Source organism: Gasterosteus aculeatus, chromosome 2 (genome assembly GCF_964276395.1).
Source record: "Gasterosteus aculeatus chromosome 2, fGasAcu3.hap1.1, whole genome shotgun sequence".
Taxonomy (NCBI): Eukaryota; Metazoa; Chordata; class Actinopteri; order Perciformes; family Gasterosteidae; genus Gasterosteus; species Gasterosteus aculeatus.
In genome coordinates, this window is record NC_135689.1 from 22,498,508 (window position 1) to 22,517,117 (window position 18,610).

General features: G+C 44.5%; 76 non-coding genes and 3 pseudogenes across 76 annotated transcripts; all 79 read left to right on the forward strand.

Moving 5' to 3' along the window:
• The first annotated feature begins 59 nt into the window (after positions 1-59).
• Positions 60-178, forward strand: LOC144401697 (5S ribosomal RNA). Its single transcript, XR_013463632.1, has one exon. It is a non-coding gene; the product is annotated as a 5S ribosomal RNA (ribosomal RNA).
• Positions 179-295: 117 nt separating this feature from the next.
• Positions 296-414, forward strand: LOC144401698 (5S ribosomal RNA). The gene has a single exon (XR_013463633.1). It is a non-coding gene; the product is annotated as a 5S ribosomal RNA (ribosomal RNA).
• A 117-nt stretch (positions 415-531) lies between these two features.
• LOC144398961 (5S ribosomal RNA) lies at positions 532-650 on the forward strand. The gene has a single exon (XR_013461107.1). It is a non-coding gene; the product is annotated as a 5S ribosomal RNA (ribosomal RNA).
• Positions 651-766: 116 nt separating this feature from the next.
• LOC144397120 (5S ribosomal RNA) lies at positions 767-885 on the forward strand. The gene has a single exon (XR_013459265.1). It is a non-coding gene; the product is annotated as a 5S ribosomal RNA (ribosomal RNA).
• A 116-nt stretch (positions 886-1,001) lies between these two features.
• LOC144401699 (5S ribosomal RNA) lies at positions 1,002-1,120 on the forward strand. The gene has a single exon (XR_013463634.1). It is a non-coding gene; the product is annotated as a 5S ribosomal RNA (ribosomal RNA).
• A 117-nt stretch (positions 1,121-1,237) lies between these two features.
• Positions 1,238-1,356, forward strand: LOC144399827 (5S ribosomal RNA; annotated as a pseudogene).
• A 117-nt stretch (positions 1,357-1,473) lies between these two features.
• On the forward strand, positions 1,474-1,592 carry LOC144396335 (5S ribosomal RNA). Its single transcript, XR_013458481.1, has one exon. It is a non-coding gene; the product is annotated as a 5S ribosomal RNA (ribosomal RNA).
• Positions 1,593-1,708: 116 nt separating this feature from the next.
• LOC144397178 (5S ribosomal RNA) lies at positions 1,709-1,827 on the forward strand. The gene has a single exon (XR_013459323.1). It is a non-coding gene; the product is annotated as a 5S ribosomal RNA (ribosomal RNA).
• A 117-nt stretch (positions 1,828-1,944) lies between these two features.
• Positions 1,945-2,063, forward strand: LOC144396336 (5S ribosomal RNA). Its single transcript, XR_013458482.1, has one exon. It is a non-coding gene; the product is annotated as a 5S ribosomal RNA (ribosomal RNA).
• A 116-nt stretch (positions 2,064-2,179) lies between these two features.
• Positions 2,180-2,298, forward strand: LOC144397189 (5S ribosomal RNA). The gene has a single exon (XR_013459334.1). It is a non-coding gene; the product is annotated as a 5S ribosomal RNA (ribosomal RNA).
• Positions 2,299-2,415: 117 nt separating this feature from the next.
• Positions 2,416-2,534, forward strand: LOC144392217 (5S ribosomal RNA). The gene has a single exon (XR_013455609.1). It is a non-coding gene; the product is annotated as a 5S ribosomal RNA (ribosomal RNA).
• A 116-nt stretch (positions 2,535-2,650) lies between these two features.
• On the forward strand, positions 2,651-2,769 carry LOC144397200 (5S ribosomal RNA). The gene has a single exon (XR_013459345.1). It is a non-coding gene; the product is annotated as a 5S ribosomal RNA (ribosomal RNA).
• A 117-nt stretch (positions 2,770-2,886) lies between these two features.
• LOC144396337 (5S ribosomal RNA) lies at positions 2,887-3,005 on the forward strand. Its single transcript, XR_013458483.1, has one exon. It is a non-coding gene; the product is annotated as a 5S ribosomal RNA (ribosomal RNA).
• Positions 3,006-3,121: 116 nt separating this feature from the next.
• Positions 3,122-3,240, forward strand: LOC144389937 (5S ribosomal RNA). The gene has a single exon (XR_013453981.1). It is a non-coding gene; the product is annotated as a 5S ribosomal RNA (ribosomal RNA).
• A 116-nt stretch (positions 3,241-3,356) lies between these two features.
• On the forward strand, positions 3,357-3,475 carry LOC144401700 (5S ribosomal RNA). Its single transcript, XR_013463635.1, has one exon. It is a non-coding gene; the product is annotated as a 5S ribosomal RNA (ribosomal RNA).
• Positions 3,476-3,592: 117 nt separating this feature from the next.
• LOC144396338 (5S ribosomal RNA) lies at positions 3,593-3,711 on the forward strand. Its single transcript, XR_013458484.1, has one exon. It is a non-coding gene; the product is annotated as a 5S ribosomal RNA (ribosomal RNA).
• A 116-nt stretch (positions 3,712-3,827) lies between these two features.
• Positions 3,828-3,946, forward strand: LOC144396339 (5S ribosomal RNA). Its single transcript, XR_013458485.1, has one exon. It is a non-coding gene; the product is annotated as a 5S ribosomal RNA (ribosomal RNA).
• Positions 3,947-4,062: 116 nt separating this feature from the next.
• LOC144399281 (5S ribosomal RNA) lies at positions 4,063-4,181 on the forward strand. The gene has a single exon (XR_013461426.1). It is a non-coding gene; the product is annotated as a 5S ribosomal RNA (ribosomal RNA).
• A 117-nt stretch (positions 4,182-4,298) lies between these two features.
• Positions 4,299-4,417, forward strand: LOC144397107 (5S ribosomal RNA). The gene has a single exon (XR_013459252.1). It is a non-coding gene; the product is annotated as a 5S ribosomal RNA (ribosomal RNA).
• Positions 4,418-4,533: 116 nt separating this feature from the next.
• On the forward strand, positions 4,534-4,652 carry LOC144401701 (5S ribosomal RNA). The gene has a single exon (XR_013463636.1). It is a non-coding gene; the product is annotated as a 5S ribosomal RNA (ribosomal RNA).
• Positions 4,653-4,769: 117 nt separating this feature from the next.
• On the forward strand, positions 4,770-4,888 carry LOC144399829 (5S ribosomal RNA; annotated as a pseudogene).
• Positions 4,889-5,005: 117 nt separating this feature from the next.
• On the forward strand, positions 5,006-5,124 carry LOC144396340 (5S ribosomal RNA). Its single transcript, XR_013458486.1, has one exon. It is a non-coding gene; the product is annotated as a 5S ribosomal RNA (ribosomal RNA).
• A 116-nt stretch (positions 5,125-5,240) lies between these two features.
• LOC144397211 (5S ribosomal RNA) lies at positions 5,241-5,359 on the forward strand. Its single transcript, XR_013459356.1, has one exon. It is a non-coding gene; the product is annotated as a 5S ribosomal RNA (ribosomal RNA).
• A 117-nt stretch (positions 5,360-5,476) lies between these two features.
• On the forward strand, positions 5,477-5,595 carry LOC144396341 (5S ribosomal RNA). Its single transcript, XR_013458487.1, has one exon. It is a non-coding gene; the product is annotated as a 5S ribosomal RNA (ribosomal RNA).
• A 116-nt stretch (positions 5,596-5,711) lies between these two features.
• LOC144397250 (5S ribosomal RNA) lies at positions 5,712-5,830 on the forward strand. The gene has a single exon (XR_013459395.1). It is a non-coding gene; the product is annotated as a 5S ribosomal RNA (ribosomal RNA).
• Positions 5,831-5,947: 117 nt separating this feature from the next.
• LOC144397222 (5S ribosomal RNA) lies at positions 5,948-6,066 on the forward strand. The gene has a single exon (XR_013459367.1). It is a non-coding gene; the product is annotated as a 5S ribosomal RNA (ribosomal RNA).
• Positions 6,067-6,182: 116 nt separating this feature from the next.
• On the forward strand, positions 6,183-6,301 carry LOC144397034 (5S ribosomal RNA). Its single transcript, XR_013459179.1, has one exon. It is a non-coding gene; the product is annotated as a 5S ribosomal RNA (ribosomal RNA).
• A 117-nt stretch (positions 6,302-6,418) lies between these two features.
• Positions 6,419-6,537, forward strand: LOC144399830 (5S ribosomal RNA; annotated as a pseudogene).
• Positions 6,538-6,654: 117 nt separating this feature from the next.
• LOC144398706 (5S ribosomal RNA) lies at positions 6,655-6,773 on the forward strand. The gene has a single exon (XR_013460853.1). It is a non-coding gene; the product is annotated as a 5S ribosomal RNA (ribosomal RNA).
• A 116-nt stretch (positions 6,774-6,889) lies between these two features.
• Positions 6,890-7,008, forward strand: LOC144397233 (5S ribosomal RNA). Its single transcript, XR_013459378.1, has one exon. It is a non-coding gene; the product is annotated as a 5S ribosomal RNA (ribosomal RNA).
• A 117-nt stretch (positions 7,009-7,125) lies between these two features.
• Positions 7,126-7,244, forward strand: LOC144396343 (5S ribosomal RNA). The gene has a single exon (XR_013458489.1). It is a non-coding gene; the product is annotated as a 5S ribosomal RNA (ribosomal RNA).
• A 116-nt stretch (positions 7,245-7,360) lies between these two features.
• Positions 7,361-7,479, forward strand: LOC144397830 (5S ribosomal RNA). Its single transcript, XR_013459977.1, has one exon. It is a non-coding gene; the product is annotated as a 5S ribosomal RNA (ribosomal RNA).
• A 116-nt stretch (positions 7,480-7,595) lies between these two features.
• LOC144397244 (5S ribosomal RNA) lies at positions 7,596-7,714 on the forward strand. Its single transcript, XR_013459389.1, has one exon. It is a non-coding gene; the product is annotated as a 5S ribosomal RNA (ribosomal RNA).
• A 117-nt stretch (positions 7,715-7,831) lies between these two features.
• Positions 7,832-7,950, forward strand: LOC144396344 (5S ribosomal RNA). Its single transcript, XR_013458490.1, has one exon. It is a non-coding gene; the product is annotated as a 5S ribosomal RNA (ribosomal RNA).
• Positions 7,951-8,066: 116 nt separating this feature from the next.
• Positions 8,067-8,185, forward strand: LOC144397251 (5S ribosomal RNA). Its single transcript, XR_013459396.1, has one exon. It is a non-coding gene; the product is annotated as a 5S ribosomal RNA (ribosomal RNA).
• A 117-nt stretch (positions 8,186-8,302) lies between these two features.
• On the forward strand, positions 8,303-8,421 carry LOC144396345 (5S ribosomal RNA). Its single transcript, XR_013458491.1, has one exon. It is a non-coding gene; the product is annotated as a 5S ribosomal RNA (ribosomal RNA).
• A 116-nt stretch (positions 8,422-8,537) lies between these two features.
• Positions 8,538-8,656, forward strand: LOC144397255 (5S ribosomal RNA). Its single transcript, XR_013459400.1, has one exon. It is a non-coding gene; the product is annotated as a 5S ribosomal RNA (ribosomal RNA).
• Positions 8,657-8,773: 117 nt separating this feature from the next.
• LOC144397266 (5S ribosomal RNA) lies at positions 8,774-8,892 on the forward strand. Its single transcript, XR_013459411.1, has one exon. It is a non-coding gene; the product is annotated as a 5S ribosomal RNA (ribosomal RNA).
• A 116-nt stretch (positions 8,893-9,008) lies between these two features.
• On the forward strand, positions 9,009-9,127 carry LOC144401703 (5S ribosomal RNA). Its single transcript, XR_013463638.1, has one exon. It is a non-coding gene; the product is annotated as a 5S ribosomal RNA (ribosomal RNA).
• A 117-nt stretch (positions 9,128-9,244) lies between these two features.
• On the forward strand, positions 9,245-9,363 carry LOC144399707 (5S ribosomal RNA). Its single transcript, XR_013461853.1, has one exon. It is a non-coding gene; the product is annotated as a 5S ribosomal RNA (ribosomal RNA).
• A 117-nt stretch (positions 9,364-9,480) lies between these two features.
• Positions 9,481-9,599, forward strand: LOC144396346 (5S ribosomal RNA). The gene has a single exon (XR_013458492.1). It is a non-coding gene; the product is annotated as a 5S ribosomal RNA (ribosomal RNA).
• Positions 9,600-9,715: 116 nt separating this feature from the next.
• On the forward strand, positions 9,716-9,834 carry LOC144397278 (5S ribosomal RNA). Its single transcript, XR_013459423.1, has one exon. It is a non-coding gene; the product is annotated as a 5S ribosomal RNA (ribosomal RNA).
• Positions 9,835-9,951: 117 nt separating this feature from the next.
• On the forward strand, positions 9,952-10,070 carry LOC144398257 (5S ribosomal RNA). The gene has a single exon (XR_013460404.1). It is a non-coding gene; the product is annotated as a 5S ribosomal RNA (ribosomal RNA).
• A 116-nt stretch (positions 10,071-10,186) lies between these two features.
• Positions 10,187-10,305, forward strand: LOC144398325 (5S ribosomal RNA). Its single transcript, XR_013460472.1, has one exon. It is a non-coding gene; the product is annotated as a 5S ribosomal RNA (ribosomal RNA).
• A 116-nt stretch (positions 10,306-10,421) lies between these two features.
• On the forward strand, positions 10,422-10,540 carry LOC144398326 (5S ribosomal RNA). The gene has a single exon (XR_013460473.1). It is a non-coding gene; the product is annotated as a 5S ribosomal RNA (ribosomal RNA).
• A 116-nt stretch (positions 10,541-10,656) lies between these two features.
• Positions 10,657-10,775, forward strand: LOC144397289 (5S ribosomal RNA). The gene has a single exon (XR_013459434.1). It is a non-coding gene; the product is annotated as a 5S ribosomal RNA (ribosomal RNA).
• A 117-nt stretch (positions 10,776-10,892) lies between these two features.
• Positions 10,893-11,011, forward strand: LOC144398221 (5S ribosomal RNA). The gene has a single exon (XR_013460368.1). It is a non-coding gene; the product is annotated as a 5S ribosomal RNA (ribosomal RNA).
• A 117-nt stretch (positions 11,012-11,128) lies between these two features.
• Positions 11,129-11,247, forward strand: LOC144397252 (5S ribosomal RNA). Its single transcript, XR_013459397.1, has one exon. It is a non-coding gene; the product is annotated as a 5S ribosomal RNA (ribosomal RNA).
• Positions 11,248-11,364: 117 nt separating this feature from the next.
• LOC144396347 (5S ribosomal RNA) lies at positions 11,365-11,483 on the forward strand. The gene has a single exon (XR_013458493.1). It is a non-coding gene; the product is annotated as a 5S ribosomal RNA (ribosomal RNA).
• Positions 11,484-11,599: 116 nt separating this feature from the next.
• Positions 11,600-11,718, forward strand: LOC144398825 (5S ribosomal RNA). The gene has a single exon (XR_013460972.1). It is a non-coding gene; the product is annotated as a 5S ribosomal RNA (ribosomal RNA).
• A 117-nt stretch (positions 11,719-11,835) lies between these two features.
• LOC144397300 (5S ribosomal RNA) lies at positions 11,836-11,954 on the forward strand. The gene has a single exon (XR_013459445.1). It is a non-coding gene; the product is annotated as a 5S ribosomal RNA (ribosomal RNA).
• Positions 11,955-12,070: 116 nt separating this feature from the next.
• On the forward strand, positions 12,071-12,189 carry LOC144401704 (5S ribosomal RNA). Its single transcript, XR_013463639.1, has one exon. It is a non-coding gene; the product is annotated as a 5S ribosomal RNA (ribosomal RNA).
• A 117-nt stretch (positions 12,190-12,306) lies between these two features.
• LOC144399708 (5S ribosomal RNA) lies at positions 12,307-12,425 on the forward strand. The gene has a single exon (XR_013461854.1). It is a non-coding gene; the product is annotated as a 5S ribosomal RNA (ribosomal RNA).
• A 117-nt stretch (positions 12,426-12,542) lies between these two features.
• Positions 12,543-12,661, forward strand: LOC144396348 (5S ribosomal RNA). Its single transcript, XR_013458494.1, has one exon. It is a non-coding gene; the product is annotated as a 5S ribosomal RNA (ribosomal RNA).
• A 116-nt stretch (positions 12,662-12,777) lies between these two features.
• LOC144397543 (5S ribosomal RNA) lies at positions 12,778-12,896 on the forward strand. The gene has a single exon (XR_013459689.1). It is a non-coding gene; the product is annotated as a 5S ribosomal RNA (ribosomal RNA).
• Positions 12,897-13,013: 117 nt separating this feature from the next.
• On the forward strand, positions 13,014-13,132 carry LOC144398258 (5S ribosomal RNA). Its single transcript, XR_013460405.1, has one exon. It is a non-coding gene; the product is annotated as a 5S ribosomal RNA (ribosomal RNA).
• A 116-nt stretch (positions 13,133-13,248) lies between these two features.
• On the forward strand, positions 13,249-13,367 carry LOC144401705 (5S ribosomal RNA). Its single transcript, XR_013463640.1, has one exon. It is a non-coding gene; the product is annotated as a 5S ribosomal RNA (ribosomal RNA).
• A 117-nt stretch (positions 13,368-13,484) lies between these two features.
• On the forward strand, positions 13,485-13,603 carry LOC144398222 (5S ribosomal RNA). Its single transcript, XR_013460369.1, has one exon. It is a non-coding gene; the product is annotated as a 5S ribosomal RNA (ribosomal RNA).
• Positions 13,604-13,720: 117 nt separating this feature from the next.
• On the forward strand, positions 13,721-13,839 carry LOC144396349 (5S ribosomal RNA). The gene has a single exon (XR_013458495.1). It is a non-coding gene; the product is annotated as a 5S ribosomal RNA (ribosomal RNA).
• Positions 13,840-13,955: 116 nt separating this feature from the next.
• On the forward strand, positions 13,956-14,074 carry LOC144397311 (5S ribosomal RNA). Its single transcript, XR_013459456.1, has one exon. It is a non-coding gene; the product is annotated as a 5S ribosomal RNA (ribosomal RNA).
• A 117-nt stretch (positions 14,075-14,191) lies between these two features.
• On the forward strand, positions 14,192-14,310 carry LOC144396350 (5S ribosomal RNA). The gene has a single exon (XR_013458496.1). It is a non-coding gene; the product is annotated as a 5S ribosomal RNA (ribosomal RNA).
• Positions 14,311-14,426: 116 nt separating this feature from the next.
• LOC144401706 (5S ribosomal RNA) lies at positions 14,427-14,545 on the forward strand. Its single transcript, XR_013463641.1, has one exon. It is a non-coding gene; the product is annotated as a 5S ribosomal RNA (ribosomal RNA).
• A 117-nt stretch (positions 14,546-14,662) lies between these two features.
• Positions 14,663-14,781, forward strand: LOC144396351 (5S ribosomal RNA). The gene has a single exon (XR_013458497.1). It is a non-coding gene; the product is annotated as a 5S ribosomal RNA (ribosomal RNA).
• Positions 14,782-14,897: 116 nt separating this feature from the next.
• On the forward strand, positions 14,898-15,016 carry LOC144397322 (5S ribosomal RNA). The gene has a single exon (XR_013459468.1). It is a non-coding gene; the product is annotated as a 5S ribosomal RNA (ribosomal RNA).
• A 117-nt stretch (positions 15,017-15,133) lies between these two features.
• Positions 15,134-15,252, forward strand: LOC144400881 (5S ribosomal RNA). Its single transcript, XR_013462816.1, has one exon. It is a non-coding gene; the product is annotated as a 5S ribosomal RNA (ribosomal RNA).
• Positions 15,253-15,369: 117 nt separating this feature from the next.
• On the forward strand, positions 15,370-15,488 carry LOC144397997 (5S ribosomal RNA). Its single transcript, XR_013460144.1, has one exon. It is a non-coding gene; the product is annotated as a 5S ribosomal RNA (ribosomal RNA).
• A 116-nt stretch (positions 15,489-15,604) lies between these two features.
• On the forward strand, positions 15,605-15,723 carry LOC144397333 (5S ribosomal RNA). The gene has a single exon (XR_013459479.1). It is a non-coding gene; the product is annotated as a 5S ribosomal RNA (ribosomal RNA).
• Positions 15,724-15,840: 117 nt separating this feature from the next.
• LOC144400882 (5S ribosomal RNA) lies at positions 15,841-15,959 on the forward strand. Its single transcript, XR_013462817.1, has one exon. It is a non-coding gene; the product is annotated as a 5S ribosomal RNA (ribosomal RNA).
• Positions 15,960-16,076: 117 nt separating this feature from the next.
• Positions 16,077-16,195, forward strand: LOC144397998 (5S ribosomal RNA). The gene has a single exon (XR_013460145.1). It is a non-coding gene; the product is annotated as a 5S ribosomal RNA (ribosomal RNA).
• Positions 16,196-16,311: 116 nt separating this feature from the next.
• On the forward strand, positions 16,312-16,430 carry LOC144396352 (5S ribosomal RNA). Its single transcript, XR_013458498.1, has one exon. It is a non-coding gene; the product is annotated as a 5S ribosomal RNA (ribosomal RNA).
• Positions 16,431-16,546: 116 nt separating this feature from the next.
• LOC144398117 (5S ribosomal RNA) lies at positions 16,547-16,665 on the forward strand. The gene has a single exon (XR_013460264.1). It is a non-coding gene; the product is annotated as a 5S ribosomal RNA (ribosomal RNA).
• Positions 16,666-16,782: 117 nt separating this feature from the next.
• LOC144396354 (5S ribosomal RNA) lies at positions 16,783-16,901 on the forward strand. The gene has a single exon (XR_013458500.1). It is a non-coding gene; the product is annotated as a 5S ribosomal RNA (ribosomal RNA).
• A 116-nt stretch (positions 16,902-17,017) lies between these two features.
• LOC144389939 (5S ribosomal RNA) lies at positions 17,018-17,136 on the forward strand. Its single transcript, XR_013453982.1, has one exon. It is a non-coding gene; the product is annotated as a 5S ribosomal RNA (ribosomal RNA).
• A 116-nt stretch (positions 17,137-17,252) lies between these two features.
• Positions 17,253-17,371, forward strand: LOC144389940 (5S ribosomal RNA). Its single transcript, XR_013453983.1, has one exon. It is a non-coding gene; the product is annotated as a 5S ribosomal RNA (ribosomal RNA).
• A 116-nt stretch (positions 17,372-17,487) lies between these two features.
• LOC144397344 (5S ribosomal RNA) lies at positions 17,488-17,606 on the forward strand. The gene has a single exon (XR_013459490.1). It is a non-coding gene; the product is annotated as a 5S ribosomal RNA (ribosomal RNA).
• A 117-nt stretch (positions 17,607-17,723) lies between these two features.
• Positions 17,724-17,842, forward strand: LOC144396355 (5S ribosomal RNA). The gene has a single exon (XR_013458501.1). It is a non-coding gene; the product is annotated as a 5S ribosomal RNA (ribosomal RNA).
• A 116-nt stretch (positions 17,843-17,958) lies between these two features.
• LOC144389941 (5S ribosomal RNA) lies at positions 17,959-18,077 on the forward strand. Its single transcript, XR_013453984.1, has one exon. It is a non-coding gene; the product is annotated as a 5S ribosomal RNA (ribosomal RNA).
• Positions 18,078-18,194: 117 nt separating this feature from the next.
• On the forward strand, positions 18,195-18,313 carry LOC144398189 (5S ribosomal RNA). Its single transcript, XR_013460336.1, has one exon. It is a non-coding gene; the product is annotated as a 5S ribosomal RNA (ribosomal RNA).
• A 117-nt stretch (positions 18,314-18,430) lies between these two features.
• Positions 18,431-18,549, forward strand: LOC144396356 (5S ribosomal RNA). Its single transcript, XR_013458502.1, has one exon. It is a non-coding gene; the product is annotated as a 5S ribosomal RNA (ribosomal RNA).
• The last annotated feature ends 61 nt before the right edge of the window (positions 18,550-18,610 follow it).

Here is an 18,610-nt window from a genome sequence, read left to right on the forward strand (position 1 = left end):
TTGTCAAAACTACAAAACCTTTGACACATTTTAAAAGATTAGGTAGAGGACATACAGTTGCTTACGGCCATACCTCTCTGGCTCCGCCTGATCTCGTCTGATCTCAGAAGCTAAGCAGAGTAGGGCCTGGTTAGTACTTGGATGGAAGACCGCCTGGGAATCCCAGGTGCCGTAAGCTTTTTCATTTCTCTCTCTGGAAGAAATCGAGAAGGCATTAGAAAGTGACTCCTTTTTCATTATCAAAACTCCAAAACCTTTGACACATTTTAAAAGATTAGGAAGAGGACATACAGTTGCTTACGGCCATACCTCTCTGGCTCCGCCTGATCTCGTCTGATCTCAGAAGCTAAGCAGAGTAGGGCCTGGTTAGTACTTGGATGGAAGACCGCCTGGGAATCCCAGGTGCCGTAAGCTTTTTCATTTCTCTCTCTGGAAGAAATCGAGAAGGCATTAGAAAGTGACTCCTTTTTCATTATCTAAACTCCAAAACCTTTGACACATTTTAAAATATTAGGAAGAGGACATACAGTTGCTTACGGCCATACCTCTCTGGCTTCGCCTGATCTCGTCTGATCTCAGAAGCTAAGCAGAGAAGGGCCTGGTTAGTACTTGGATGGAAGGCCGCCTGGGAATCCCAGGTGCTGTAAGCTTTTTCATTTCGATCTGTAAAAGACACAGAGAAGGCCTTAGAAAGTGACTCCATTTAATTGTCAAAACTACAAAACCTTTGACACATTTTAAAAGATTAGGTAGAGGACATACAGTTGCTTACGGCCATACCTCTCTGGCTCCGCCTGATCTCGTCAGATCTCAGAAGCTAAGCAGAGTAGGGCCTGGTTAGTACTTGGATGGAAGACCGCCTGGGAATCCCAGGTGCCGTAATCTTTTTCATTTCTATCTGTAAAAGACACAGAGAAGGCCTTAGAAAGTGACTCCATTTCATTGTCAAAACTACAAAACCTTTGACACATTTTAAAAGATTAGGTAGAGGACATACAGTTGCTTACGGCCATACCTCTCTGGCTCCGCCTGATCTCGTCTGATCTCAGAAGCTAAGCAGAGTAGGGCCTGGTTAGTACTTGGATGGAAGACCGCCTGGGAATCCCAGGTGCCGTAAGCTTTTTCATTTCTCTCTCTGGAAGAAATCGAGAAGGCATTAGAAAGTGACTCCTTTTTCATTATCAAAACTCCAAAACCTTTGACACATTTTAAAAGATTAGGAAGAGGACATACAGTTGCTTACGGCCATACCTCTCTGGCTCGGCCTGATCTCGTCTGATCTCAGAAGCTAAGCAGAGTAGGGCCTGGTTAGTACTTGGATGAAAGACCGCCTGCGAATCCCAGGTGCTGTAAGCTTTTTCATTTCGATCTGTAAAAGACACAGAGAAGGCCTTAGAAAGTGACTCCTTTTTCATTATCAAAACTCCAAAACCTTTGACACATTTTAAAAGATTAGGTAGAGGACATACAGTTGCTTACGGCCATACCTCTCTGGCTCCGCCTGATCTCGTCTGATCTCAGAAGCTAAGCAGAGTAGGGCCTGGTTAGTACTTGGATGGAAGACCGCCTGGGAATCCCAGGTGCTGTAAGCTTTTTCATTTCGATCTGTAAAAGACACAGAGAAGGCCTTAGAAAGTGACTCCATTTCATTGTCAAAACTACAAAACCTTTGACACATTTTAAAAGATTAGGAAGAGGACATACAGTTGCTTACGGCCATACCTCTCTGGCTCCGCCTGATCTCGTCAGATCTCAGAAGCTAAGCAGAGTAGGGCCTGGTTAGTACTTGGATGGAAGACCGCCTGGGAATCCCAGGTGCCGTAAGCTTTTTCATTTCTCTCTCTGGAAGAAATCGAGAAGGCATTAGAAAGTGACTCCTTTTTCATTATCAAAACTCCAAAACCTTTGACACATTTTAAAAGATTAGGAAGAGGACATACAGTTGCTTACGGCCATACCTCTCTGGCTCCGCCTGATCTCGTCTGATCTCAGAAGCTAAGCAGAGTAGGGCCTGGTTAGTACTTGGATGGAAGACCGCCTGGGAATCCCAGGTGCTGTAAGCTTTTTCATTTCGATCTGTAAAAGACACAGAGAAGGCCTTAGAAAGTGACTCCATTTCATTGTCAAAACTACAAAACCTTTGACACATTTTAAAAGATTAGGAAGAGGACATACAGTTGCTTACGGCCATACCTCTCTGGCTCCGCCTGATCTCGTCAGATCTCAGAAGCTAAGCAGAGTAGGGCCTGGTTAGTACTTGGATGGAAGACCGCCTGGGAATCCCAGGTGCCGTAAGCTTTTTCATTTCTCTCTCTGGAAGAAATCGAGAAGGCATTAGAAAGTGACTCCTTTTTCATTATCTAAACTCCAAAACCTTTGACACATTTTAAAATATTAGGAAGAGGACATACAGTTGCTTACGGCCATACCTCTCTGGCTTCGCCTGATCTCGTCTGATCTCAGAAGCTAAGCAGAGTAGGGCCTGGTTAGTACTTGGATGGAAGACCGCCTGGGAATCCCAGGTGCTGTAAGCTTTTTAATTTCGATCTGTAAAAGACACAGAGAAGGCCTTAGAAAGTGACTCCATTTAATTGTCAAAACTACAAAACCTTTGACACATTTTAAAAGATTAGGTAGAGGACATACAGTTGCTTACGGCCATACCTCTCTGGCTCCGCCTGATCTCGTCAGATCTCAGAAGCTAAGCAGAGTAGGGCCTGGTTAGTACTTGGATGGAAGACCGCCTGGGAATCCCAGGTGCCGTAAGCTTTTTCATTTCTCTCTCTGGAAGAAATCGAGAAGGCATTAGAAAGTGACTCCTTTTTCATTATCAAAACTCCAAAACCTTTGACACATTTTAAAAGATTAGGAAGAGGACATACAGTTGCTTACGGCCATACCTCTCTGGCTCCGCCTGATCTCGTCTGATCTCAGAAGCTAAGCAGAGTAGGGCCTGGTTAGTACTTGGATGGAAGACCGCCTGGGAATCCCAGGTGCTGTAAGCTTTTTTATTTCGATCTGTAAAAGACACAGAGAAGAACTTAGAAAGTGACTCCATTTCATTGTCAAAACTACAAAACCTTTGACACATTTTAAAAGATTAGGTAGAGGACATACAGTTGCTTACGGCCATACCTCTCTGGCTCCGCCTGATCTCGTCAGATCTCAGAAGCTAAGCAGAGTAGGGCCTGGTTAGTACTTGGATGGAAGACCGCCTGGGAATCCCAGGTGCTGTAAGCTTTTTCATTTCGATCTGTAAAAGACACAGAGAAGGCCTTAGAAAGTGACTCCATTTAATTGTCAAAACTACAAAACCTTTGACACATTTTAAAAGATTAGGTAGAGGACATACAGTTGCTTACGGCCATACCTCTCTGGCTCCGCCTGATCTCGTCTGATCTCAGAAGCTAAGCAGAGTAGGGCCTGGTTAGTACTTGGATGGAAGACCGCCTGGGAATCCCAGGTGCCGTAAGCTTTTTCATTTCTCTCTCTGGAAGAAATCGAGAAGGCATTAGAAAGTGACTCCTTTTTCATTATCAAAACTCCAAAACCTTTGACACATTTTAAAAGATTAGGAAGAGGACATACAGTTGCTTACGGCCATACCTCTCTGGCTCCGCCTGATCTCGTCTGATCTCAGAAGCTAAGCAGAGTAGGGCCTGGTTAGTACTTGGATGGAAGACCGCCTGGGAATCCCAGGTGCTGTAAGCTTTTTCATTTCGATCTGTAAAAGACACAGAGAAGGCCTTAGAAAGTGACTCCATTTCATTGTCAAAACTCCCAAACCTTTGACACATTTTAAAAGATTAGGAAGAGGACACACAGTTGCTTACGGCCATACCTCTCTGGCTCCGCCTGATCTCGTCTGATCTCAGAAGCTAAGCAGAGTAGGGCCTGGTTAGTACTTGGATGGAAGACCGCCTGGGAATCCCAGGTGCTGTAAGCTTTTTCATTTCGATCTGTAAAAGACACAGAGAAGGCCTTAGAAAGTGACTCCATTTCATTGTCAAAACTACAAAACCTTTGGAACATTTTAAAAGATTAGGAAGAGGACATACAGTTGCTTACGGCCATACCTCTCTGGCTCCGCCTGATCTCGTCAGATCTAAGAAGCTAAGCAGAGTAGGGCCTGGTTAGTACTTGGATGGAAGACCGCCTGGGAATCCCAGGTGCCGTAAGCTTTTTCATTTCTCTCTCTGGAAGAAATCGAGAAGGCATTAGAAAGTGACTCCTTTTTCATTATCTAAACTCCAAAACCTTTGACACATTTTAAAATATTAGGAAGAGGACATACAGTTGCTTACGGCCATACCTCTCTGGCTTCGCCTGATCTCGTCAGATCTCAGAAGCTAAGCAGAGTAGGGCCTGGTTAGTACTTGGATGGAAGACCGCCTGGGAATCCCAGGTGCCGTAATCTTTTTCATTTCTATCTGTAAAAGACACAGAGAAGGCCTTAGAAAGTGACTCCATTTCATTGTCAAAACTACAAAACCTTTGACACATTTTAAAAGATTAGGTAGAGGACATACAGTTGCTTACGGCCATACCTCTCTGGCTCCGCCTGATCTCGTCTGATCTCAGAAGCTAAGCAGAGTAGGGCCTGGTTAGTACTTGGATGGAAGACCGCCTGGGAATCCCAGGTGCCGTAAGCTTTTTCATTTCTCTCTCTGGAAGAAATCGAGAAGGCATTAGAAAGTGACTCCTTTTTCATTATCAAAACTCCAAAACCTTTGACACATTTTAAAAGATTAGGAAGAGGACATACAGTTGCTTACGGCCATACCTCTCTGGCTCGGCCTGATCTCGTCTGATCTCAGAAGCTAAGCAGAGTAGGGCCTGGTTAGTACTTGGATGAAAGACCGCCTGCGAATCCCAGGTGCTGTAAGCTTTTTCATTTCGATCTGTAAAAGACACAGAGAAGGCCTTAGAAAGTGACTCCTTTTTCATTATCAAAACTCCAAAACCTTTGACACATTTTAAAAGATTAGGTAGAGGACATACAGTTGCTTACGGCCATACCTCTCTGGCTCCGCCTGATCTCGTCTGATCTCAGAAGCTAAGCAGAGTAGGGCCTGGTTAGTACTTGGATGGAAGACCGCCTGGGAATCCCAGGTGCTGTAAGCTTTTTCATTTCGATCTGTAAAAGACACAGAGAAGGCCTTAGAAAGTGACTCCATTTCATTGTCAAAACTACAAAACCTTTGACACATTTTAAAAGATTAGGAAGAGGACATACAGTTGCTTACGGCCATACCTCTCTGGCTCCGCCTGATCTCGTCAGATCTCAGAAGCTAAGCAGAGTAGGGCCTGGTTAGTACTTGGATGGAAGACCGCCTGGGAATCCCAGGTGCCGTAAGCTTTTTCATTTCTCTCTCTGGAAGAAATCGAGAAGGCATTAGAAAGTGACTCCTTTTTCATTATCAAAACTCCAAAACCTTTGACACATTTTAAAAGATTAGGAAGAGGACATACAGTTGCTTACGGCCATACCTCTCTGGCTCCGCCTGATCTCGTCTGATCTCAGAAGCTAAGCAGAGTAGGGCCTGGTTAGTACTTGGATGGAAGACCGCCTGGGAATCCCAGGTGCTGTAAGCTTTTTCATTTCGATCTGTAAAAGACACAGAGAAGGCCTTAGAAAGTGACTCCATTTCATTGTCAAAACTACAAAACCTTTGACACATTTTAAAAGATTAGGAAGAGGACATACAGTTGCTTACGGCCATACCTCTCTTGCTCCGCCTGATCTCGTCTGATCTCAGAAGCTAAGCAGAGTAGGGCCTGGTTAGTACTTGGATGGAAGACCGCCTGGGAATCCCAGGTGCCGTAAGCTTTTTCATTTCTCTCTCTGGAAGAAATCGAGAAGGCATTAGAAAGTGACTCCTTTTTCATTATCAAAACTCCAAAACCTTTGACACATTTTAAAAGATTAGGAAGAGGACATACAGTTGCTTACGGCCATACCTCTCTGGCTCCGCCTGATCTCGTCAGATCTCAGAAGCTAAGCAGAGTAGGGCCTGGTTAGTACTTGGATGGAAGACCGCCTGGGAATCCCAGGTGCCGTAAGCTTTTTCATTTCTATCTGTAAAAGACACAGAGAAGGCCTTAGAAAGTGACTCCATTTCATTGTCAAAACTACAAAACCTTTGACACATTTTAAAAGATTAGGTAGAGGACATACAGTTGCTTATGGCCATACCTCTCTGGCTCCGCCTGATCTCGTCTGATCTCAGAAGCTAAGCAGAGTAGGGCCTGGTTAGTACTTGGATGGAAGACCGCCTGGGAATCCCAGGTGCCGTAAGCTTTTTCATTTCTCTCTCTGGAAGAAATCGAGAAGGCATTAGAAAGTGACTCCTTTTTCATTATCAAAACTCCAAAACCTTTGACACATTTTAAAAGATTAGGAAGAGGACATACAGTTGCTTACGGCCATACCTCTCTGGCTCGGCCTGATCTCGTCTGATCTCAGAAGCTAAGCAGAGTAGGGCCTGGTTAGTACTTGGATGAAAGACCGCCTGCGAATCCCAGGTGCTGTAAGCTTTTTCATTTCGATCTGTAAAAGACACAGAGAAGGCCTTAGAAAGTGACTCCTTTTTCATTATCAAAACTCCAAAACCTTTGACACATTTTAAAAGATTAGGTAGAGGACATACAGTTGCTTACGGCCATACCTCTCTAGCTCCGCCTGATCTCGTCTGATCTCAGAAGCTAAGCAGAGTAGGGCCTGGTTAGTACTTGGATGGAAGACCGCCTGGGAATCCCAGGTGCTGTAAGCTTTTTCATTTCGATCTGTAAAAGACACAGAGAAGGCCTTAGAAAGTGACTCCATTTCATTGTCAAAACTACAAAACCTTTGACACATTTTAAAAGATTAGGAAGAGGACATACAGTTGCTTACGGCCATACCTCTCTGGCTCCGCCTGATCTCGTCAGATCTCAGAAGCTAAGCAGAGTAGGGCCTGGTTAGTACTTGGATGGAAGACCGCCTGGGAATCCCAGGTGCCGTAAGCTTTTTCATTTCTCTCTCTGGAAGAAATCGAGAAGGCATTAGAAAGTGACTCCTTTTTCATTATCAAAACTCCAAAACCTTTGACACATTTTAAAAGATTAGGAAGAGGACATACAGTTGCTTACGGCCATACCTCTCTGGCTCCGCCTGATCTCGTCTGATCTCAGAAGCTAAGCAGAGTAGGGCCTGGTTAGTACTTGGATGGAAGACCGCCTGGGAATCCCAGGTGCTGTAAGCTTTTTCATTTCGATCTGTAAAAGACACAGAGAAGGCCTTAGAAAGTGACTCCATTTCATTGTCAAAACTACAAAACCTTTGACACATTTTAAAAGATTAGGAAGAGGACATACAGTTGCTTACGGCCATACCTCTCTTGCTCCGCCTGATCTCGTCTGATCTCAGAAGCTAAGCAGAGTAGGGCCTGGTTAGTACTTGGATGGAAGACCGCCTGGGAATCCCAGGTGCTGTAAGCTTTTTCATTTCGATCTGTAAAAGACACAGAGAAGGCCTTAGAAAGTGACTCCATTTCATTGTCAAAACTACAAAACCTTTGACACATTTTAAAAGATTAGGAAGAGGACATACAGTTGCTTACGGCCATACCTCTCTGGCTCCGCCTGATCTCGTCAGATCTCAGAAGCTAAGCAGAGTAGGGCCTGGTTAGTACTTGGATGGAAGACCGCCTGGGAATCCCAGGTGCCGTAAGCTTTTTCATTTCTCTCTCTGGAAGAAATCGAGAAGGCATTAGAAAGTGACTCCTTTTTCATTATCAAAACTCCAAAACCTTTGACACATTTTAAAAGATTAGGAAGAGGACATACAGTTGCTTACGGCCATACCTCTCTGGCTCCGCCTGATCTCGTCTGATCTCAGAAGCTAAGCAGAGTAGGGCCTGGTTAGTACTTGGATGGAAGACCGCCTGGGAATCCCAGGTGCTGTAAGCTTTTTCATTTCGATCTGTAAAAGACACAGAGAAGGCCTTAGAAAGTGACTCCATTTCATTGTCAAAACTACAAAACCTTTGACACATTTTAAAAGATTAGGAAGAGGACATACAGTTGCTTACGGCCATACCTCTCTTGCTCCGCCTGATCTCGTCTGATCTCAGAAGCTAAGCAGAGTAGGGCCTGGTTAGTACTTGGATGGAAGACCGCCTGGGAATCCCAGGTGCCGTAAGCTTTTTCATTTCTCTCTCTGGAAGAAATCGAGAAGGCATTAGAAAGTGACTCCTTTTTCATTATCAAAACTCCAAAACCTTTGACACATTTTAAAAGATTAGGAAGAGGACATACAGTTGCTTACGGCCATACCTCTCTGGCTCCGCCTGATCTCGTCTGATCTCAGAAGCTAAGCAGAGTAGGGCCTGGTTAGTACTTGGATGGAAGACCGCCTGGGAATCCCAGGTGCTGTAAGCTTTTTCATTTCGATCTGTAAAAGACACAGAGAAGGCCTTAGAAAGTGACTCCATTTCATTGTCAAAACTACAAAACCTTTGACACATTTTAAAAGATTAGGAAGAGGACATACAGTTGCTTACGGCCATACCTCTCTGGCTCCGCCTGATCTCGTCAGATCTCAGAAGCTAAGCAGAGTAGGGCCTGGTTAGTACTTGGATGGAAGACCGCCTGGGAATCCCAGGTGCCGTAAGCTTTTTCATTTCTCTCTCTGGAAGAAATCGAGAAGGCATTAGAAAGTGACTCCTTTTTCATTATCTAAACTCCAAAACCTTTGACACATTTTAAAATATTAGGAAGAGGACATACAGTTGCTTACGGCCATACCTCTCTGGCTCCGCCTGATCTCGTCAGATCTCAGAAGCTAAGCAGAGTAGGGCCTGGTTAGTACTTGGATGGAAGACCGCCTGGGAATCCCAGGTGCCGTAAGCTTTTTCATTTCTATCTGTAAAAGACACAGAGAAGGCCTTAGAAAGTGACTCCATTTCATTGTCAAAACTACAAAACCTTTGACACATTTTAAAAGATTAGGTAGAGGACATACAGTTGCTTACGGCCATACCTCTCTGGCTCCGCCTGATCTCGTCTGATCTCAGAAGCTAAGCAGAGTAGGGCCTGGTTAGTACTTGGATGGAAGACCGCCTGGGAATCCCAGGTGCCGTAAGCTTTTTCATTTCTCTCTCTGGAAGAAATCGAGAAGGCATTAGAAAGTGACTCCTTTTTCATTATCAAAACTCCAAAACCTTTGACACATTTTAAAAGATTAGGAAGAGGACATACAGTTGCTTACGGCCATACCTCTCTGGCTCGGCCTGATCTCGTCTGATCTCAGAAGCTAAGCAGAGTAGGGCCTGGTTAGTACTTGGATGGAAGACCGCCTGCGAATCCCAGGTGCTGTAAGCTTTTTCATTTCGATCTGTAAAAGACACAGAGAAGGCCTTAGAAAGTGACTCCTTTTTCATTATCAAAACTCCAAAACCTTTGACACATTTTAAAAGATTAGGTAGAGGACATACAGTTGCTTACGGCCATACCTCTCTGGCTCCGCCTGATCTCGTCTGATCTCAGAAGCTAAGCAGAGTAGGGCCTGGTTAGTACTTGGATGGAAGACCGCCTGGGAATCCCAGGTGCTGTAAGCTTTTTCATTTCGATCTGTAAAAGACACAGAGAAGGCCTTAGAAAGTGACTCCATTTCATTGTCAAAACTACAAAACCTTTGACACATTTTAAAAGATTAGGAAGAGGACATACAGTTGCTTACGGCCATACCTCTCTGGCTCCGCCTGATCTCGTCAGATCTCAGAAGCTAAGCAGAGTAGGGCCTGGTTAGTACTTGGATGGAAGACCGCCTGGGAATCCCAGGTGCCGTAAGCTTTTTCATTTCTCTCTCTGGAAGAAATCGAGAAGGCATTAGAAAGTGACTCCTTTTTCATTATCTAAACTCCAAAACCTTTGACACATTTTAAAATATTAGGAAGAGGACATACAGTTGCTTACGGCCATACCTCTCTGGCTTCGCCTGATCTCGTCTGATCTCAGAAGCTAAGCAGAGTAGGGCCTGGTTAGTACTTGGATGGAAGGCCGCCTGGGAATCCCAGGTGCTGTAAGCTTTTTCATTTCGATCTGTAAAAGACACAGAGAAGGCCTTAGAAAGTGACTCCATTTAATTGTCAAAACTACAAAACCTTTGACACATTTTAAAAGATTAGGTAGAGGACATACAGTTGCTTACGGCCATACCTCTCTGGCTCCGCCTGATCTCGTCTGATCTCAGAAGCTAAGCAGAGTAGGGCCTGGTTAGTACTTGGATGGAAGGCCGCCTGGGAATCCCAGGTGCTGTAAGCTTTTTCATTTCGATCTGTAAAAGACACAGAGAAGGCCTTAGAAAGTGACTCCATTTAATTGTCAAAACTACAAAACCTTTGACACATTTTAAAAGATTAGGTAGAGGACATACAGTTGCTTACGGCCATACCTCTCTGGCTCCGCCTGATCTCGTCTGATCTCAGAAGCTAAGCAGAGTAGGGCCTGGTTAGTACTTGGATGGAAGGCCGCCTGGGAATCCCAGGTGCTGTAAGCTTTTTCATTTCGATCTGTAAAAGACACAGAAAAGGCCTTAGAAAGTGACTCCATTTAATTGTCAAAACTACAAAACCTTTGACACATTTTAAAAGATTAGGTAGAGGACATACAGTTGCTTACGGCCATACCTCTCTGGCTCCGCCTGATCTCGTCAGATCTCAGAAGCTAAGCAGAGTAGGGCCTGGTTAGTACTTGGATGGAAGACCGCCTGGGAATCCCAGGTGCCGTAAGCTTTTTCATTTCTCTCTCTGGAAGAAATCGAGAAGGCATTAGAAAGTGACTCCTTTTTCATTATCACAACTCCAAAACCTTTGACACATTTTAAAAGATTAGGAAGAGGACATACAGTTGCTTACGGCCATACCTCTCTGGCTCCGCCTGATCTCGTCTGATCTCAGAAGCTAAGCAGAGTAGGGCCTGGTTAGTACTTGGATGGAAGACCGCCTGCGAATCCCAGGTGCTGTAAGCTTTTTCATTTCGATCTGTAAAAGACACAGAGAAGGCCTTAGAAAGTGACTCCTTTTTCATTATCAAAACTCCAAAACCTTTGACACATTTTAAAAGATTAGGTAGAGGACATACAGTTGCTTACGGCCATACCTCTCTTGCTCCGCCTGATCTCGTCTGATCTCAGAAGCTAAGCAGAGTAGGGCCTGGTTAGTACTTGGATGGAAGACCGCCTGGGAATCCCAGGTGCCGTAAGCTTTTTCATTTCTCTCTCTGGAAGAAATCGAGAAGGCATTAGAAAGTGACTCCTTTTTCATTATCAAAACTCCAAAACCTTTGACACATTTTAAAAGATTAGGAAGAGGACATACAGTTGCTTACGGCCATACCTCTCTGGCTCCGCCTGATCTCGTCTGATCTCAGAAGCTAAGCAGAGTAGGGCCTGGTTAGTACTTGGATGGAAGACCGCCTGGGAATCCCAGGTGCTGTAAGCTTTTTCATTTCGATCTGTAAAAGACACAGAGAAGGCCTTAGAAAGTGACTCCATTTCATTGTCAAAACTACAAAACCTTTGACACATTTTAAAAGATTAGGAAGAGGACATACAGTTGCTTACGGCCATACCTCTCTGGCTCCGCCTGATCTCGTCAGATCTCAGAAGCTAAGCAGAGTAGGGCCTGGTTAGTAATTGGATGGAAGACCGCCTGGGAATCCCAGGTGCCGTAAGCTTTTTCATTTCTCTCTCTGGAAGAAATCGAGAAGGCATTAGAAAGTGACTCCTTTTTCATTATCTAAACTCCAAAACCTTTGACACATTTTAAAATATTAGGAAGAGGACATACAGTTGCTTACGGCCATACCTCTCTGGCTCCGCCTGATCTCGTCAGATCTCAGAAGCTAAGCAGAGTAGGGCCTGGTTAGTACTTGGATGGAAGACCGCCTGGGAATCCCAGGTGCCGTAAGCTTTTTCATTTCTATCTGTAAAAGACACAGAGAAGGCCTTAGAAAGTGACTCCATTTCATTGTCAAAACTACAAAACCTTTGACACATTTTAAAAGATTAGGTAGAGGACATACAGTTGCTTACGGCCATACCTCTCTGGCTCCGCCTGATCTCGTCTGATCTCAGAAGCTAAGCAGAGTAGGGCCTGGTTAGTACTTGGATGGAAGACCGCCTGGGAATCCCAGGTGCCGTAAGCTTTTTCATTTCTCTCTCTGGAAGAAATCGAGAAGGCATTAGAAAGTGACTCCTTTTTCATTATCAAAACTCCAAAACCTTTGACACATTTTAAAAGATTAGGAAGAGGACATACAGTTGCTTACGGCCATACCTCTCTGGCTCGGCCTGATCTCGTCTGATCTCAGAAGCTAAGCAGAGTAGGGCCTGGTTAGTACTTGGATGGAAGACCGCCTGCGAATCCCAGGTGCTGTAAGCTTTTTCATTTCGATCTGTAAAAGACACAGAGAAGGCCTTAGAAAGTGACTCCTTTTTCATTATCAAAACTCCAAAACCTTTGACACATTTTAAAAGATTAGGTAGAGGACATACAGTTGCTTACGGCCATACCTCTCTGGCTCCGCCTGATCTCGTCTGATCTCAGAAGCTAAGCAGAGTAGGGCCTGGTTAGTACTTGGATGGAAGACCGCCTGGGAATCCCAGGTGCTGTAAGCTTTTTCATTTCGATCTGTAAAAGACACAGAGAAGGCCTTAGAAAGTGACTCCATTTCATTGTCAAAACTACAAAACCTTTGACACATTTTAAAAGATTAGGAAGAGGACATACAGTTGCTTACGGCCATACCTCTCTGGCTCCGCCTGATCTCGTCAGATCTCAGAAGCTAAGCAGAGTAGGGCCTGGTTAGTACTTGCATGGAAGACCGCCTGGGAATCCCAGGTGCCGTAAGCTTTTTCATTTCTCTCTCTGGAAGAAATCGAGAAGGCATTAGAAAGTGACTCCTTTTTCATTATCTAAACTCCAAAACCTTTGACACATTTTAAAATATTAGGAAGAGGACATACAGTTGCTTACGGCCATACCTCTCTGGCTTCGCCTGATCTCGTCTGATCTCAGAAGCTAAGCAGAGTAGGGCCTGGTTAGTACTTGGATGGAAGGCCGCCTGGGAATCCCAGGTGCTGTAAGCTTTTTCATTTCGATCTGTAAAAGACACAGAAAAGGCCTTAGAAAGTGACTCCATTTAATTGTCAAAACTACAAAACCTTTGACACATTTTAAAAGATTAGGTAGAGGACATACAGTTGCTTACGGCCATACCTCTCTGGCTCCGCCTGATCTCGTCTGATCTCAGAAGCTAAGCAGAGTAGGGCCTGGTTAGTACTTGGATGGAAGACCGCCTGGGAATCCCAGGTGCCGTAAGCTTTTTCATTTCTCTCTCTGGAAGAAATCGAGAAGGCATTAGAAAGTGACTCCTTTTTCATTATCACAACTCCAAAACCTTTGACACATTTTAAAAGATTAGGAAGAGGACATACAGTTGCTTACGGCCATACCTCTCTGGCTCCGCCTGATCTCGTCTGATCTCAGAAGCTAAGCAGAGTAGGGCCTGGTTAGTACTTGGATGGAAGACCGCCTGCGAATCCCAGGTGCTGTAAGCTTTTTCATTTCGATCTGTAAAAGACACAGAGAAGGCCTTAGAAAGTGACTCCTTTTTCATTATCAAAACTCCAAAACCTTTGACACATTTTAAAAGATTAGGTAGAGGACATACAGTTGCTTACGGCCATACCTCTCTGGCTCCGCCTGATCTCGTCTGATCTCAGAAGCTAAGCAGAGTAGGGCCTGGTTAGTACTTGGATGGAAGACCGCCTGGGAATCCCAGGTGCTGTAAGCTTTTTCATTTCGATCTGTAAAAGACACAGAGAAGGCCTTAGAAAGTGACTCCATTTCATTGTCAAAACTACAAAACCTTTGACACATTTTAAAAGATTAGGAAGAGGACATACAGTTGCTTACGGCCATACCTCTCTGGCTCCGCCTGATCTCGTCAGATCTCAGAAGCTAAGCAGAGTAGGGCCTGGTTAGTACTTGGATGGAAGACCGCCTGGGAATCCCAGGTGCCGTAAGCTTTTTCATTTCTCTCTCTGGAAGAAATCGAGAAGGCATTAGAAAGTGACTCCTTTTTCATTATCAAAACTCCAAAACCTTTGACACATTTTAAAAGATTAGGAAGAGGACATACAGTTGCTTACGGCCATACCTCTCTGGCTCCGCCTGATCTCGTCTGATCTCAGAAGCTAAGCAGAGTAGGGCCTGGTTAGTACTTGGATGGAAGACCGCCTGGGAATCCCAGGTGCTGTAAGCTTTTTCATTTCGATCTGTAAAAGACACAGAGAAGGCCTTAGAAAGTGACTCCATTTCATTGTCAAAACTACAAAACCTTTGACACATTTTAAAAGATTAGGAAGAGGACATACAGTTGCTTACGGCCATACCTCTCTGGCTCCGCCTGATCTCGTCTGATCTCAGAAGCTAAGCAGAGTAGGGCCTGGTTAGTACTTGGATGGAAGACCGCCTGGGAATCCCAGGTGCCGTAAGCTTTTTCATTTCTCTCTCTGGAAGAAATCGACAAGGCATTAGAAAGTGACTCCTTTTTCATTATCAAAACTCCAAAACCTTTGACACATTTTAAAAGATTAGGAAGAGGACATACAGTTGCTTACGGCCATACCTCTCTGGCTCCGCCTGATCTCGTCTGATCTCAGAAGCTAAGCAGAGTAGGGCCTGGTTAGTACTTGGATGGAAGACCGCCTGGGAATCCCAGGTGCTGTAAGCTTTTTCATTTCGATCTGTAAAAGACACAGAGAAGGCCTTAGAAAGTGACTCCATTTCATTGTCAAAACTACAAAACCTTTGACACATTTTAAAAGATTAGGAAGAGGACATACAGTTGCTTACGGCCATACCTCTCTGGCTCCGCCTGATCTCGTCAGATCTCAGAAGCTAAGCAGAGTAGGGCCTGGTTAGTACTTGGATGGAAGACCGCCTGGGAATCCCAGGTGCCGTAAGCTTTTTCATTTCTCTCTCTGGAAGAAATCGAGAAGGCATTAGAAAGTGACTCCTTTTTCATTATCTAAACTCCAAAACCTTTGACACATTTTAAAATATTAGGAAGAGGACATACAGTTGCTTACGGCCATACCTCTCTGGCTTCGCCTGATCTCGTCTGATCTCAGAAGCTAAGCAGAGTAGGGCCTGGTTAGTACTTGGATGGAAGACCGCCTGGGAATCCCAGGTGCCGTAAGCTTTTTCATTTCTCTCTCTGGAAGAAATCGAGAAGGCATTAGAAAGTGACTCCTTTTTCATTATCAAAACTCCAAAACCTTAGACACATTTTAAAAGATTAGGAAGAGGACATACAGTTGCTTACGGCCATACCTCTCTGGCTCTGCCTGATCTCGTCTGATCTCAGAAGCTAAGCAGAGTAGGGCCTGGTTAGTACTTGGATGGAAGACCGCCTGGGAATCCCAGGTGCTGTAAGCTTTTTCATTTCGATCTGTAAAAGACACAGAGAAGGCCTTAGAAAGTGACTCCATTTCTTTGTCAAAACTACAAAACCTTTGACACATTTTAAAAGATTAGGAAGAGGACATACAGTTGCTTACGGCCATACCTCTCTGGCTCCGCCTGATCTCGTCAGATCTCAGAAGCTAAGCAGAGTAGGGCCTGGTTAGTACTTGGATGGAAGACCGCCTGGGAATCCCAGGTGCCGTAAGCTTTTTCATTTCTCTCTCTGGAAGAAATCGAGAAGGCATTAGAAAGTGACTCCTTTTTCATTATCTAAACTCCAAAACCTTTGACACATTTTAAAATATTAGGAAGAGGACATACAGTTGCTTACGGCCATACCTCTCTGGCTTCGCCTGATCTCGTCTGATCTCAGAAGCTAAGCAGAGTAGGGCCTGGTTAGTACTTGGATGGAAGACCGCCTGGGAATCCCAGGTGCCGTAAGCTTTTTCATTTCTCTCTCTGGAAGAAATCGAGAAGGCATTAGAAAGTGACTCCTTTTTCATTATCAAAACTCCAAAACCTTAGACACATTTTAAAAGATTAGGAAGAGGACATACAGTTGCTTACGGCCATACCTCTCTGGCTCTGCCTGATCTCGTCTGATCTCAGAAGCTAAGCAGAGTAGGGCCTGGTTAGTACTTGGATGGAAGACCGCCTGGGAATCCCAGGTGCTGTAAGCTTTTTCATTTCGATCTGTAAAAGACACAGAGAAGGCCTTAGAAAGTGACTCCATTTCTTTGTCAAAACTACAAAACCTTTGACACATTTTAAAAGATTAGGAAGAGGACATACAGTTGCTTACGGCCATACCTCTCTGGCTCCGCCTGATCTCGTCTGATCTCAGAAGCTAAGCAGAGTAGGGCCTGGTTAGTACTTGGATGGAAGACCGCCTGGGAATCCCAGGTGCTGTAAGCTTTTTCATTTCGATCTGTAAAAGACACAGAGAAGGCCTTAGAAAGTGACTCCATTTAATTGTCAAAACTACAAAACCTTTGACACATTTTAAAAGATTAGGTAGAGGACATACAGTTGCTTACGGCCATACCTCTCTGGCTCCGCCTGATCTCGTCAGATCTCAGAAGCTAAGCAGCGTAGGGCCTGGTTAGTACTTGGATGGAAGACCGCCTGGGAATCCCAGGTGCCGTAAGCTTTTTCATTTCTCTCTCTGGAAGAAATCGAGAAGGCATTAGAAAGTGACTCCTTTTTCATTATCAAAACTCCAAAACCTTTGACACATTTTAAAAGATTAGGAAGAGGACATACAGTTGCTTACGGCCATACCTCTCTGGCTCCGCCTGATCTCGTCTGATCTCAGAAGCTAAGCAGAGTAGGGCCTGGTTAGTACTTGGATGGAAGACCGCCTGGGAATCCCAGGTGCTGTAAGCTTTTTTATTTCGATCTGTAAAAGACACAGAGAAGGCCTTAGAAAGTGACTCCATTTCATTGTCAAAACTACAAAACCTTTGACACATTTTAAAAGATTAGGAAGAGGACATACAGTTGCTTACGGCCATACCTCTCTGGCTCCGCCTGATCTCGTCAGATCTCAGAAGCTAAGCAGAGTAGGGCCTGGTTAGTACTTGGATGGAAGACCGCCTGGGAATCCCAGGTGCTGTAAGCTTTTTTATTTCGATCTGTAAAAGACACAGAGAAGAACTTAGAAAGTGACTCCATTTCATTGTCAAAACTCCAAAACCTTTGACACATTTTAAAAGATTAGGTAGAGGACATACAGTTGCTTACGGCCATACCTCTCTGGCTCCGCCTGATCTCGTCAGATCTCAGAAGCTAAGCAGAGTAGGGCCTGGTTAGTACTTGGATGGAAGACCGCCTGGGAATCCCAGGTGCTGTAAGCTTTTTCATTTCGATCTGTAAAAGACACAGAGAAGGCCTTAGAAAGTGACTCCATTTCATTGTCAAAACTCCAAAACCTTTGACACATTTTAAAAGATTAGGTAGAGGACATACAGTTGCTTACGGCCATACCTCTCTGGCTCCGCCTGATCTCGTCAGATCTCAGAAGCTAAGCAGAGTAGGGCCTGGTTAGTACTTGGATGGAAGACCGCCTGGGAATCCCAGGTGCCGTAAGCTTTTTCATTTCTCTCTCTGGAAGAAATCGAGAAGGCCTTAGAAAGTGACTCCTTTTTCATTATCAAAACTCCAAAACCTTTGACACATTTTAAAAGATTAGGAAGAGGACATACAGTTGCTTACGGCCATACCTCTCTGGCTCCGCCTGATCTCGTCTGATCTCAGAAGCTAAGCAGAGTAGGGCCTGGTTAGTACTTGGATGGAAGACCGCCTGGGAATCCCAGGTGCTGTAAGCTTTTTCATTTCGATCTGTAAAAGACACAGAGAAGGCCTTAGAAAGTGACTCCATTTCATTGTCAAAACTACAAAACCTTTGACACATTTTAAAAGATTAGGAAGAGGACATACAGTTGCTTACGGCCATACCTCTCTGGCTCCGCCTGATCTCGTCAGATCTCAGAAGCTAAGCAGAGTAGGGCCTGGTTAGTACTTGGATGGAAGACCGCCTGGGAATCCCAGGTGCTGTAAGCTTTTTCATTTCTCTCTCTGGAAGAAATCGAGAAGGCATTAGAAAGTGACTCCTTTTTCATTATCTAAACTCCAAAACCTTTGACACATTTTAAAATATTAGGAAGAGGACATACAGTTGCTTACGGCCATACCTCTCTGGCTTCGCCTGATCTCGTCTGATCTCTGAAGCTAAGCAGAGTAGGGCCTGGTTAGTACTTGGATGGAAGACCGCCTGGGAATCCCAGGTGCCGTAAGCTTTTTCATTTCTCTCTCTGGAAGAAATCGAGAAGGCATTAGAAAGTGACTCCTTTTTCATTATCAAAACTCCAAAACCTTTGACACATTTTAAAAGATTAGGAAGAGGACATACAGTTGCTTACGGCCATACCTCTCTGGCTCCGCCTGATCTCGTCTGATCTCAGAAGCTAAGCAGAGTAGGGCCTGGTTAGTACTTGGATGGAAGACCGCCTGGGAATCCCAGGTGCTGTAAGCTTTTTTATTTCGATCTGTAAAAGACACAGAGAAGAACTTAGAAAGTGACTCCATTTCATTGT